Source organism: Pristiophorus japonicus, chromosome 11 (genome assembly GCF_044704955.1).
Source record: "Pristiophorus japonicus isolate sPriJap1 chromosome 11, sPriJap1.hap1, whole genome shotgun sequence".
NCBI lineage: Eukaryota > Metazoa > Chordata > Chondrichthyes > Pristiophoridae > Pristiophorus > Pristiophorus japonicus.
In genome coordinates, this window is record NC_091987.1 from 150443092 (window position 1) to 150456626 (window position 13535).

Sequence of the window (13535 nt, forward strand, 5' to 3'; positions counted from 1 at the left end):
GTGTTTGTTAAGTTTATATAGGATCCCTATTGCCCTAATACAAGTTCGAGCACGAGGAAGCATTGAAAGTCTGTCTTGATTTAATAAAGAGTAAATATGAATGAGGTAAAAAAACACGACCCTTGAAATGTAGTGTATGTGAGATATAGGTGTTAATTATAGCTCGCACATCAGGGACTCCCTTCAGAAGATCAAAAGTATATCGTCATTAACTGCTTACACTAGCTTCAGTAAGACTCAAAGTCCCCTCCAGGAGCACCAGTGTCTGTACCTTTTGTATGTGTAATTACGTCCTAAAGTAATGCCACATATCAAGGCATTCTCACCTCAATGGGTCTGTGCATTAAAATCTGATTACTCACTCATGAGAAACCATGTGTTTCAGTTATGGCTTTTCACTTTATCTCCTCCAGTGCGTCCAGAACACAAGCCTGTTCATCCCACATCACTTCCCTACAGTCACTTCACTGATTTACTGACAGCTGTGGCTCAGTGGGCAGCACTCTCATCTCTGAGTCAGAAGGTTGTGGGTTCAGGTCCCACTCCAGGAACTGGAGCACATAAATCCAGCTGACACTCCAATGCAGTGCTGAGGGAGTGCTGCACTGTCGGAGGTGCAGTCTTCCAGATGGGACATTAAACCGAGGCCCCGTCTGCTCTTTCAAGTGGACGTAAAAGATCTCATGGTACTATTTCGAAGAAGAGCAGGGGAGTTATCCCTGGTGTCCTGGCCGACATATTTATCCCTCAATCAACATAACAAAGAAACAGATTATCTGGTCATTATCGCATTGCTGTTTATGGGAGCTTGCTCTGCGCAAATTGGTGCCACGTTTCCCATATTCCAACAGTGACTACACTCCAAAAGTATTTCATTAGCTGTAAAGTGCTTTGAGCTGTCTGGTGGTCGTGAAAGGTGCTATATCTTCTCGTCGATAGTTAATGAGGTCATGTCTCCACTGGTTCAAATCCTGGTTTTGGCAGAGCTGTTGCAGAATAAGTACTTATCCTTGGATATATATTGAATATTATAGAAATATATGGTTATTCAACCTGGGTGGGCGTGATACCGGGCCCGGCCGGCGGGCACGCTGTGTGGAGAGTGATACCGGGGGTGATCGGCAGGCCGGGGCCATTAGAGTGAGCAACGTGCGGCGGCATGCCGCTGCAGGGAGCAGCGCGTGATGCTGCAGGAGGGTGACGGCTTTGAAGAGAGCGACTGGATTGGACGTCACCCAAATCTAGGTCGCTGATTGCAGTGCGGGCAGGTACAGCAGGGCTGGCGAGGTCAGGGCAAAGGAGTGGCGAGAGTCCGTAGAGGGACGTGATCGGGGCCCAGGAGAGGCGAGGATTTGGGACCCAGGGGCAGCATGGACCAGCCCACACTGCGATATGTGTGCGCACTAGGCCCGTGCAGCAGAGCAGGTCTCCAGTTGTCCTGGTTAATCCTTGCCACCGGATCAAGACCTAGCTCGGTCAAACCCGTGTCATGGCTAGTGTGCAACGGTCACCACATGTTAAAAAAATCCTCGTACAGGCATCTTCCACCCTTCAGGATGTAGTTCGGGATCTGGAATATTAGGTCCTTCATTGAAACACCTGTGAACTCATCCTTTTTTCGGCATGGAACAAGTCATCCTCGCTTCGAGGGACTGCCTATGATGATGATGACAACTATTGTTAGACCATTAAATTTGCTGTTATTTTGGCATTTAATAAGAATGTTGGACCTTGGGCAACTTGTGCTTCTAATTGAAAACTGATTTGTATTGCCCAAACTCCTGATGCTGAATTGCTGTGCCCCAGAGTCGCTGGATGATGACTGAGAAAAGTAGGTGATCACACCCAGGGATTCATTTTCTGCTGCACGAACTTCGTGGATAATGTTTTGTGGGATGAAATAAATGTTTATCTGCTGACGGATGGGTGATGGCTTAATGAAACAGAGGCTCACATCTCTAAAAATAAACAGCATGTTTCAATCTGACATGTTTCCTCGCACAGGATTTGCGATTTGTAATGGAACTCAAAAGTAACCCAGTTCTATGTTTAAAACTACACTAACTTCCTATGTCATGTTTAATATAGCAATTCCTTGCTATTTTAAGGTGATGTAGCAGGTATTTTTAGATCAACTTATTGGTTATAAGATCAGGATAAAAATGGAATTCACTAGCTGATGTAAAATGTAAATGTGTCATGGGGAGGGGATTCAGCAAATGCTTACATTTTCAACGTGTTGAAAGTATTTTAACTGCAATATTTATTCCTTCTCGCAATTTTTTCCCTTTCCATGACTCTCCTGAAAGCATTGACTACTTGTTGGTGGACAGTTCCCTGGGCACAGGTCACCTCCTGGTATCTGGTGTATGGTGACAGGGCCGGTGGTCACTCCCCCTCACACCGGGTGTATGATCCATGGGGCACTGGTCACTCTCGCGCGCCGGGTGTATGGTTCCAGGGCCAGTGGTCACTCCCCCTCACACCGGGTGTATGGTCCAAGGGTACTGGTCACTCTCACACCGGGTGTATGGTTCCAGGGGCACTGGTCACTCTCACACCGGGTGTATGGTCCCAGGAGTACTGGTCACTCTCTCACACACTGGGTGTTTGGTTCCAGAGGTACACCCACCCTTTCCTTCAACTACTATCTGTCCCACCTGTGACAGAGACTGTAGTTATCGTATTGGACTGTACAGCCACCTAAGAACTCATGCTAAGAGTGTGGAAGCAAGTCTTCCTCGATTCCGAGGGACTGCCTCTGACGGTGATGATCACTCTCTGATACCGGGTGTATGGCACATACACACACTCACACGTACATTTTTCATCCTGGTGCCTCACAATTTCTTAGTCTTTCTGGGCCCAAGTTTCGAGCCGCGCCTAGAACGGCGCAGTCCTGACCTGGACGCCCGTTTTTCGCGCCACAAAGTGCGCCTAAAAAAAAACTGCTCCCTGCAGGTCGTTTGCAGCTCGGCGCAGCGCAGCAGGAGCAGTAGGGGGCGGAGCCAGGTCTCTGCGCTGAAAACAGTGCCGGGACCTCTGCACATGCGCGCTACAGTGGGCGCGCAAGTGCAGTAGCTCCAGGCGCCGAACTGTGTGGGAGGGGCCGAAGCACGCAGCCCCTAGCCCTGGCCGAATGGCCTCACTGGGGCTGCGTGAATAAGGTTCCTCCCACGGCCAGCTCCTGCTTCCTCCCGACCCGACTCGACTCCCGCTTCCTGCCTCCGGACCGGACCCGACCCCCACTCCCGCTTCCGCCCCCCCCCGCCCCCGGACCGGACCTGACCCGACCCCCCGGACTAGACCCGACCCGACTCCCGCTTCCCCCGCCTCCACCCGACACCGACCCGACTCCCGCTTCCCCTCCCCCACCCAGCCCCCGGACTGGATCCGACCTGACCTCCCTCCCCCCGACCTGACCTCCCTCTCCATCCCTCCCCCCGACCGAACCGAACCGACCTCCCTCCCACCATCCCCCCGACCTGACCGAACGCCACCTACCTGTAAATCTGGTGCTGGCGACGGGCCCTGCCCGAAGTCTCAGGCCCGGCCCGTTCAGCCTCCCTCCCCCTTCTCCTTCCCCCCCCCCCCATCATCTCCTTTCCCCCCCCTCATCTCCTTTCCCCCCCCTCATCTCCTTTCCCCCCCCTCATCTCCTTTCCCCCCCCTCATCTCCTTTCCCCCCCCTCATCTCCTTTCCCCCCCCTCATCTCCTTTCCCCCCCCTCATCTCCTTTCCCCCCCCTCATCTCCTTTCCCCCCCCTCATCTCCTTTCCCCCCCCTCATCTCCTTTCCCCCCCCTCATCTCCTTTCCCCCCCTCATCTCCTTTCCCCCCCCTCATCTCCTTTCCCCCCCCTCATCTCCTTTCCCCCCCCTCATCTCCTTTCCCCCCCCTCATCTCCTTTCCCCCCCCTCATCTCCTTTCCCCCCCCCTCATCTCCTTTCCCCCCCCTCATCTCCTTTCCCCCCCCTCATCTCCTTTCCCCCCCCTCATCTCCTTTCCCCCCCCTCATCTCCTTTTCCCCCCCCATCTCATTTCCCCCCCATCTCCTTTCTTCCCCCCATCTCCTTTCCCCCCCATCTCCTTTCCCCCCCATCTCCTTCCCCCCATCTCCTTTCCTCCTCCCCTTCTCCCTCCTTCCTCCTTCTCCCCCTTCTCCTCCACCCCTCCCCCTTCTCCCCCCTCTCCCCCCTCCTCCCCCTTCTCCCCATCCCTCCCCCTTCCCTCCCTCTGCTCTCCCCCTCTTTCCCTCTACCCCCCTCCTCCCCCTCCCCTCGCTGTCAGAAACACAGACACTGACAGACAGAGAGTGAAAGACACACACAGACAGACAGAGAGAGAGATAGAGACACTGACAGAGACACTGGGGGTGGGGGGGGTCATCCCAGCACGCTGTTGGAGGGCTCCCGGTGCTGCAGTCGGTAAGTAGAAAATGTTTTATTTATTGATTTAAAAATAAAAATTATTTCTTATTAATTTTTTTTGATTGATTTATTGATGTATTTATCATTTATTATTGATGATGGCTCTTTATTTGTAAAACTGAAGTGTTTAATATTTGTAAACATACCTTTAAACCCCCCCCCCCCTCCCCCCCCCAAGTCCCTACGCCTGATTTGTAACCTACGTCTAATTTTCTAAAGTGTAGACAAGGTTTTTTCGAGCGTACAAAAATCTTCACTTACTCCATTCTAAGTTAGTTTGGAGTAAGTTTTCACTCGCGAAACTTTGAAAACAGGCGTAAGTGGCCGGACGCGCCCCCTTTTGAAAAAAAATTCTGTTCCAAAGTGAAACTGTTCTAACTGACTAGAACTGGAGCAAACTAAATGGCGAGAATTCCGATTTCTAAGATACTCCGTTCTACACCAGTTGCTTCTAAAAATCAGGAGCAAATCATGTTGAAACTTGGGGCCATTGTTTCTAAATAATTTAATAAAGAGCTCCAATAAATTAGAAAAGCTTTGAAAGTAGGGTTTATTGAGTATGGCTGCACCTCTGAGGGAGGGAGACAAAGAGGGTGATTTATTTAAACTTAGGAATTCCAAAGTTGTTCACAGAATCACTTAATAATGCTGCTGTGCTAGTTATTTGTCCACCCAGCTATCGTAGGTAAGGCAATACAACCTTATGTGCGCAAATACCGTCAGCGCATCATGGTCAACTTCACGTGACCTCTGGCGTATATAAATATTATAAGAAAAACTCTCTTATCTTCCATTAGGTTTTCAAGTGCATATGTTGGCTGCCTGTGAATAGTAATGAGACAGGACACTTTCTGTCAGGATGCACATGATCCCTGACTGCTGTCCTAGTAATTGTTTTAGAAGAGCTGTAACCATGGAAACAATACCTATTTTAAAAAAATCTGAAGCATTTATTAATAGAGAACTCAAAGGAGGAGAAAGATAACCAATGCAGGGAGATAGAGGGAAACAAAAATGAGGCAAAAGCAAAAGACAGAAAGGAAATGAGGAAAAGTGGAGGGCAGAGAAACCCAAGGCAAAGAACAAAAAGGGCCATTGTACAGCAAAATTCTAAAAGGACAGAGGGTGTTAAAAAAAACAAGCCTACAGGCTTTGTGTCTTAATGCAAAGAGTATCCGCAATAAGGTGGATGAATTAACTGTGCAAATAGATGTTAACAAATATGATGTGATTGGGATTACGGAGACGTGGCTCCAGGATGATCAGGGCTGGGAACTCAACATCCAGGGGTATTCAACATTCAGGAAGGATAGAATAAAAGGAAAAGGAGGTGGGGTAGCATTGCTGGTTAAGGAGGAGATTAAGGCAATAGTTAGGAAGGACATTAGCTTGGATGATGTGGAATCTATATGGGTAGAGCTGCAGAACACCAAAGGGCAAAAAACGTTAGTGGGAGTTGTGTACAGACCTCCAAACAGTAGTAGTGATGTTGGGGAGGGCATCAAACATGAAATTAGGGGTGCGTGCAATAAAGGTGCAGCAGTTATAATGGGTGACTTTAATATGCACATAGATTGGGCTAACCAAACTGGAAGCAATACGGTGGAGGAGGATTTCCTGGAGTGCATAAGGGATGGTTTTTTAGACCAATATGTCGAGGAACCAACTAGGGGGGAGGCCATCTTAGACTGGGTGTTATGTAATGAGAGAGGATTAATTAGCAATCTCGTTGTGCGAGGCCCCTTGGGGAAGAGTGACCATAATATGGTGGAATTCTGCATTGGGATGGAGAATGAAACAGTTAATTCAGAGACCATGGTCCAGAACTTAAAGAAGGCTAACTTTGAAGGTATGAGGCGTGAATTGGCTGGGATGGATTGGCGAATGATACTTAAGGGGTTGACTGTGGATGGGCAATGGCAGACATTTAGAGACCGCATGGATGAACTACAACAATTGTACATTCCTGTCTGGCATAAAAATAAAAAAGGGAAGGTGGCTCAACTGTGGCTATCAAGGGAAATCAGGGATAGTATTAAAGCCAAGGAATTGGCATACAAATTGGCCAGAAATAGCAGCGAACCTGGGGACTGGGAGAAATTTAGAACTCAGCAGAGGAGGACAAAGGGTTTGATTAGGGCAGGGAAAATGGAGTATGAGAAGAAGCTTGCAGGGAACATTAAGACGGATTGCAAAAGTTTCTATAGATATGTAAAGAGAAAAAGGTTAGTAAAGACAAACGTAGGTCCCCTGCAGTCAGAATCAGGGGAAGTCATAACGGGGAACAAAGAAATGGCGGACCAATTGAACAAGTACTTTGGTTCGGTATTCATGAAGGAGGACACAAACAACCTTCCGGTTATAAAAGGGGTCGGGGGGTCTAGCAAGGAGGAGGAACTGAGGGAAATCCTTATTAGCCGGGAAATTGTGTTGGGGAAATTGATGGGATTGAAGGCCGATAAATCCCCAGGGCCTGATGGACTGCATCCCAGAGTACTTAAGGAGGTGGCCTTGGAAATAGTGGATGCGTTGACAGTCATTTTCCAACATTCCATTGACTCTGGATCAGTTCATATAGAGTGGAGGGTAGCCAATGTAACCCCACTTTTTAAAAAAGGAGGGAGAGAGAAAACAGGGAATTATAGACCGGTCAGCCTGACATCGGTAGTGGGTAAAATGATGGAATCAATTATTAAGGATGTCATAGCAGTGCATTTGGAAAGAGGTGACATGATAGGTCCAAGTCAGCATGGATTTGTGAAAGGGAAATCATGCTTGACAAATCTTCTGGAATTTTTTGAGGATGTTTCCAGTAAAGTGGACAAGGGAGAACCAGTTGATGTGGTATATTTGGACTTTCAGAAGGCGTTCGACAAGGTCCCACACAAGAGATTGATGTGCAAAGTTAGAGCACATGGGATTGGGGGTAGTGTGCTGACATGGATTGAGAACTGGTTGTCAGACAGGAAGCAAAGAGTAGGAGTAAATGGGGACTTTTCAGAATGGCAGGCAGTGACTAGTGGGGTACCGCAAGGTTCTGTGCTGGGGCCCCAGCTGTTTACACTGTACATTAATGATTTAGATGAGGGGATTAAATGTAGTATCTCCAAATTTGCGGATGACACTAAGTTGGGTGGCAGTGTGAGCTGCGAGAAGGATGCTATGAGGCTGCAGAGCGACTTGGATAGGTTAGGTGAGTGGGCAAATGCATGGCAGATGAAGTATAATGTGGATAAATGTGAGGTTATCCACTTTGGTGGTAAAAACAGAGAGACAGACTATTATCTGAATGGTGACAGATTAGGAAAAGGGGAGGTGCAAAGAGACCTGGGTGTCATGGTACATCAGTCATTGAAGGTTGGCATGCAGGTGCAGCAGGCGGTTAAGAAAGAAAATGGCATGTTGGCCTTCATAGCAAGGGGATTTGAGTACAGGGGCAGGGAGGTGTTGCTACAGTTGTACAGGGCATTGGTGAGGCCACACCTGGAGTATTGTGTACAGTTTTGGTCTCCTAACCTGAGGAAAGACATTCTTGCTATTGAGGGAGTGCAGCGAAGGTTCACCAGACTGATTCCTGGGATGGCGGGACTGACCTATCAAGAAAGACTGGATCAGCTGGGCTTGTATTCACTGGAGTTCAGAAGAATGAGAGGGGACCTCATAGAAACATTTAAAATTCTGACGGGGTTAGACAGGTTAGATGCAGGAAGAATGTTCCCAATGTTGGGGAAGTCCAGAACCAGAGGTCACAGTCTAAGGATAAGGGGTAAGCCATTTCGGACCGAGATGCGGAGGAACTTCTTCACCCAGAGAGTGGTGAACCTGTGGAATTCTCTACCACAGAAAGTTGTTGAGGCCAATTCACTAAATATATTCAAAAAGGAGTTAGATGAGGTCCTTACTACTAGGGGGATCAAGGGGTATGGCGAGAAAGCAGGAATGGGGTACTGAAGTTGAATGTTCAGCCATGAACTCATTGAATGGCGGTGCAGGCTAGAAGGGCTGAATGGCCTGCTCCTGCAGCTATTTTCTATGTTTCTATAACGTGGAGTGTAGGTATGTATGAAATCAAAGTACTTTTACATAAGAACATAAGAAATAGGAACAAGAGTAGGCCATACAGCCCCTCGAGCCTACTCTGCCATTCAATAAGATCACAGCTGATCTGATCATGGACTCAGCTCCACTTCCCTGCACACTCCCCATAACCCTTCACTCCCTTATCGCTCAAAAATCTGTCTATCTCCGCCTTAAATATATTCAATGACCCAGCCTCCACAGCTCTATGGAGCAGAGAATTCCACAGATTTACAACCCTCTGAGAGAAGACATTCCTCCTCATCTCAGTTTTAAATGGAAGGACCCTTATTCTGAGACTATGTCCCCTAGTTTTAGTTTCCCCTATGAGTGGAAACATCCTCTCTGCATTTACCTTGCCGAGCCCTCTCAGTATCTTATATGTTTCGATAAGATCACCTCTCATTCTTCTGAACTCCAATGTGTATAGGCCAAACCAACTCAACCTATTTTCATAAGTCAACCCCCTCATCTCCGGAATCAACCTAGTGAACCTTCTCTGAACAACCTCCAATGCAAGTATATCCTTCTTTAAATATGGAGACCAAAACTATAAGCAGTATTCCAGGTGTGGCCTCGCCAATACCCTGTACAGTTGCAGCAGGACTTCTCTGCTTTTATACTTTCTCCATCTTGCAATAAAGGCCAACATTCCATTTGCCTTCCTGATTACTTGCTATACCTGCATACTAACTTTTTATGTTTCATGCACAAGGACCCCCCAGGTCCCTCGAAACGGCAGCACTTTGCAATTTTTCTTCATTTAAATTATAACTTAAATTTCAATTTTTTTCTGCCAAAGTGGATAACCTCACACTTTCCCATATTATACTCCATCTGCCAAATTTTTCCCCACGCTCACTTAGCCTGTTTATATGCCTTTGCAGATTTCTTGTGTCCTCCTCACAATTTGCTCTGTCAGCCATCTTTGTATCATCAGCAAACTTGGCTACATTACACTTAGTCCCTTCATCCAATTCATTAATATAGATTGTAAATAGTTGAGGCCCCAGCATTGCTCCCTGCGGCACCCCACTAATAACTGTTTGCCAACCGGAAAATGACCCATTTATCCCGACTCTCTGTTTTCTGTTAGTTAGCCAATCCACTATCCATGCTAACATATCACTCCCAATCCCGTGAACTTTTATCTTGTGTAGTAACCTTTTATGTGGCATCTTATCGAATGCCTTCTGGAAATCCAAATACACCACATCCACTGGTTCCCCCTTATCCACCCTGCTCATTACATCCTCAAAGAACTCCAGCAAATTTGTCAAACATGATTTCCCTTTCATAAAACCATGCTGGCTCTGCTTGATTGAATTATGCTTTTCCAAATGTCCTGGTACTGCCTCCTTAATAATGGACTTAAGCACTTTCCCAATGACAGATGGTAGGCTCACTGGTCTATAGTTTCCTGCTTTCTGTCTGCCTCCTTTTTTGAAAAGGAGCCTTATATTTGCGGTTTTCCAATCCACTGGGACTTCTCCAGAATCCAGGGAATGTTGGTAGATTACATCCACTATCTCTGCAGCCACTTCTTTTAAGACCCTAGGATGTAAGCCATCAGGTCCAGGGAACTTGTTCGTCTTTAGTCCCATTATTTTACCGAGTACGACTTCATTAGTGAAGTAAGATCCCTCTCTATAGCCCCTTATTATCCACTTTTGGGATGTTTTTAGTGTCTTCTACCGTGAAGACAAATACAAAATATTTGTTCAAAGTCTCTGCCATTTCCCTGTTCTCCATTAATAATTTCCCAGTCTCATCTTCTAGGGGACCAACATTTACTTTAGCCACTCTTTTCCTTTTTATGTACCTGTAGAAATTCTTACTATCTGTTTTTATATTTTGTGCTAGTTTGCTTTCATAATCTATCTTCCCTCTCTTTATTATTTTTTTAGTCATTCTTTGCTGGCTTTTAAAATTTTCCCAATCCTCTGGCCTCCCACTAGTCTTGGCCAGTTTGTCTGCCCTTGTTTTCAATTTGATAACCTCCCTTATTTCCTTAGTTAGCCATGGATGGTTATCCCTTCTCTTACAGTCTTTCCTTCTCATTGGGATATATTTTTGTTGCAAGTTATGAAATATCTCCTTAAATGTCTGCCATTGCTCCTCAACCATCCCATACTTTAATCTATTTTCCCAGTCAACTTTAGCCAACTCTGCCCTCATACCTTTGTAATCTCCTTTATTTACGCTTAAGACACTGGTTTGAGATCCAACTTTCTCATTTGAATTTGAAATTCAACCATGCTATGGTCATTCATTCCTTGAGGATGCTTTACTACGAAGTCATTTATTAATCCTGCCTCATTACACAGTACCAGATCTAAGATAGCCTGCTCCCTGGTTGGTTCCGCAACGTACTGTTCAAGGAAACTATCCCGGATACACTCTATGAACTCTTCCTCAAGGCTACCCTGGCTTATTTGCTTTGTCCAATCAATATGAAGGTTATAATCGCCCATGATTATTGCCGCTCCTTTTTTACAAGTCTCCATTATTTCTTGTTTTATACTCCGTCCAACAGTGTAGCTACTGTTAGGGGACCTATAGACTACGCCCACCAGCGACTTTTCCCCCTTTATTATTCCTTATCGCTACCCAAACTGATTCAACATCTTGATCTTCTGAGCCAATATCGTTTCTCACTAACGCACTGATCCCATCCTTTATTAACAGTGCTACCCCACTTCCTTTTCCTTTCTGTCTGTCTTTCAGAATTGTCAAATACCCCTGAATATTTAGTTCTCAGTCCTGGTCACCTTGCAACCATGTCTCTGTAATGGCTATCAGATCATACCCATTTGTATGTTTGTGTGTCGTCAACTCATCTATGTTGTTATGAATGCTGCGTGCATTCAGATAAAGAGCTTTAAAATTTGTTTTTTTTACCAATTTTTTCCTACTTTGACCCCACTTTTTGATTCATCTTTATATTTATACACTCTGTCCCTTCCTGGCAAGCTCTGGACTTGGAAATATACCGCTGTTCATCGTCGCTGGGTTAAAATCCTCGGAACTCCCTTCCTAAAAGCACTGTGGGAGCACCTTCACCCCACGGACTGCAGCGGTTCAAGAAGCGGCTCACCACCGCCTTCTTGAGCAGTTAGGAATGGGTAATAAATGCTGGGCTTGCCAGCGACGCCCACATCCTGTGAATGAATAAAAAAACCAGACATTCAAACTATGGCTCTCCTTCGCAAGATGGCCTTCAATCAGTGCCGTGGTGCGAGGAAACTAGAGCTTACAGATTGTGGGTCGCCATTGCAATGTCTCTCTTCTGGGACTCTAGCTAATGCAACGGTGCTACGTGATTTGTAAGGGTATTACTGTGATTTCAGCAGATTACAATATAAATATGGAAAAGGAAGCTTGCGTGGTCCATTTTAGTTCATCTATGGACCTGACAGTCTCCCCCACTGTACCATCTAACAGAGTCTTAAATAATTCCAGCGTTTTATCCTCCACTACTGGATCTCAGAGTCTATTCTTATGAAGAAAAACTTCCTGATATCGCTCTTAAATTAGCCTTTTACTAATTTCTATCTGTGTCTCTTTGACCCACTTTCTCAATTTAGTTTGAGATAATTCTCAGGATTTATCTTTTTCATGCCGTTTACTGTCTTGTGTACCTCGAAGATCACCTCTTGGACGCCTTGTTCCAAGGCTGAAAATCCCAAGTTTTGAAGTGCGATAACCTACAAGGCTACGGATCAAGAGCTGGAAAGTGGGATTAGGCTGGATAGCTCTTTTTTGGCCGGCGTGGACACAATGAGCCAAAATGGTCTCCTTCCGTGCTAAATTTCTGAGATTCTATGATGTACGCTCTTTCCAAATGCCTTTGTCTCTGATGATAAGAATCAGCTTGTGGTTCTTGCTCAGCTGCCTCCAGCATGTGAATGTCGGTAATCTGAAGTAGACAGAGTGCTGAAGGCATGGCCCGACCAGAGCATTGTGCACTTTGAGTTCTACTCTACTGTCTTGGTGATTTAGCTCAATGTTCTGCTGGTTTTGTTGATTGCTACTCTGCAGTGGTTGGGCACGTTGAACGCCGAGTCTGTTGGGATCCCCAAGATCTCGCTCAACTTCATGCTTAGCTATTTCAGTGGCATTCATGCAGTACATGTGTTACCCATTTCCCCCTGCTATGTGCAGTCATCATCATCGTAGGCAGTCCCTCGAAATCGAGGAAGACTTGCTTCCACTCTAAAAGTGAGTTCTCAGGTGGCTGTGCAATCCAATACGGGAATTACAGTCTCTGTCACAGGTGGGACAGACAGTCGTCGAAGGAAAGGGTGGGTCGGGAGTCTGGTTTGCCGCACGCTCCTTCCGCTGCCTGCGCTTGTTTTCTGCATGCTCTCGGCGACGAGACTCGAGATGCTCAGTGCCCTCCCGAATGCACTTCCTCCACTTTGGATGGTCTTGGGCCAAGGATTCCCAGGTGTCGGTGGGGATGTTACACTTTATCAAGGAGGCTTTGAGGATATCCTTGAAGCGTTTCCTCTGCTCACCTGGGGCTCGCTTGCCGTATAGGAATTCCGAGTAGAGCATTTGCTTAGGGAGTCTCGTGTCAAGCATGCGGACGAGTGGCCCACCCAACGAAGCTGGTTGAGTGTGGTCAGTGCTTCGATGTTGGGGATGTTGGCCTGAGCGAGAACACTGACGTTTGTGTGTCTATCCTCCCAGTGGATTTAAGGGATCTTGCGGATGCAGCACTGGTGGTATTTCTCCAGCGCTTTGAGATATCTGCTGTATATGGTCCACGTCTCTGAGCCATATAGGATGGTGGGTATCACTACTGCCCTGTAGACCCTAAGCTTGGTGCCAGATTTGAGGTCCTGGTCTTCAAACACTCTCTTCTTCAGGCGACCGAAGGCTGCACTGGCGCACTGGAGGTGTTGGACTTCGTCATCGATGTCTGCCCTTGCTGATAGTAGACTCCCAAATTATGGTCCATATTGCCCAAGGCCGAGCCATGAACCTTGATGACTGGCAGGGTCAGGTTGGTGGAGGACCTTTG

At 46.8% G+C, this 13535-nt stretch overlaps 1 protein-coding gene across 2 annotated transcripts in view; it reads left to right on the top strand.

Moving 5' to 3' along the window:
• The window catches only part of vwa8 (von Willebrand factor A domain containing 8), a 463584-nt gene that overhangs the window by 162151 nt on the left and 287898 nt on the right, over positions 1–13535 (top strand). The window lies entirely within an intron of this gene.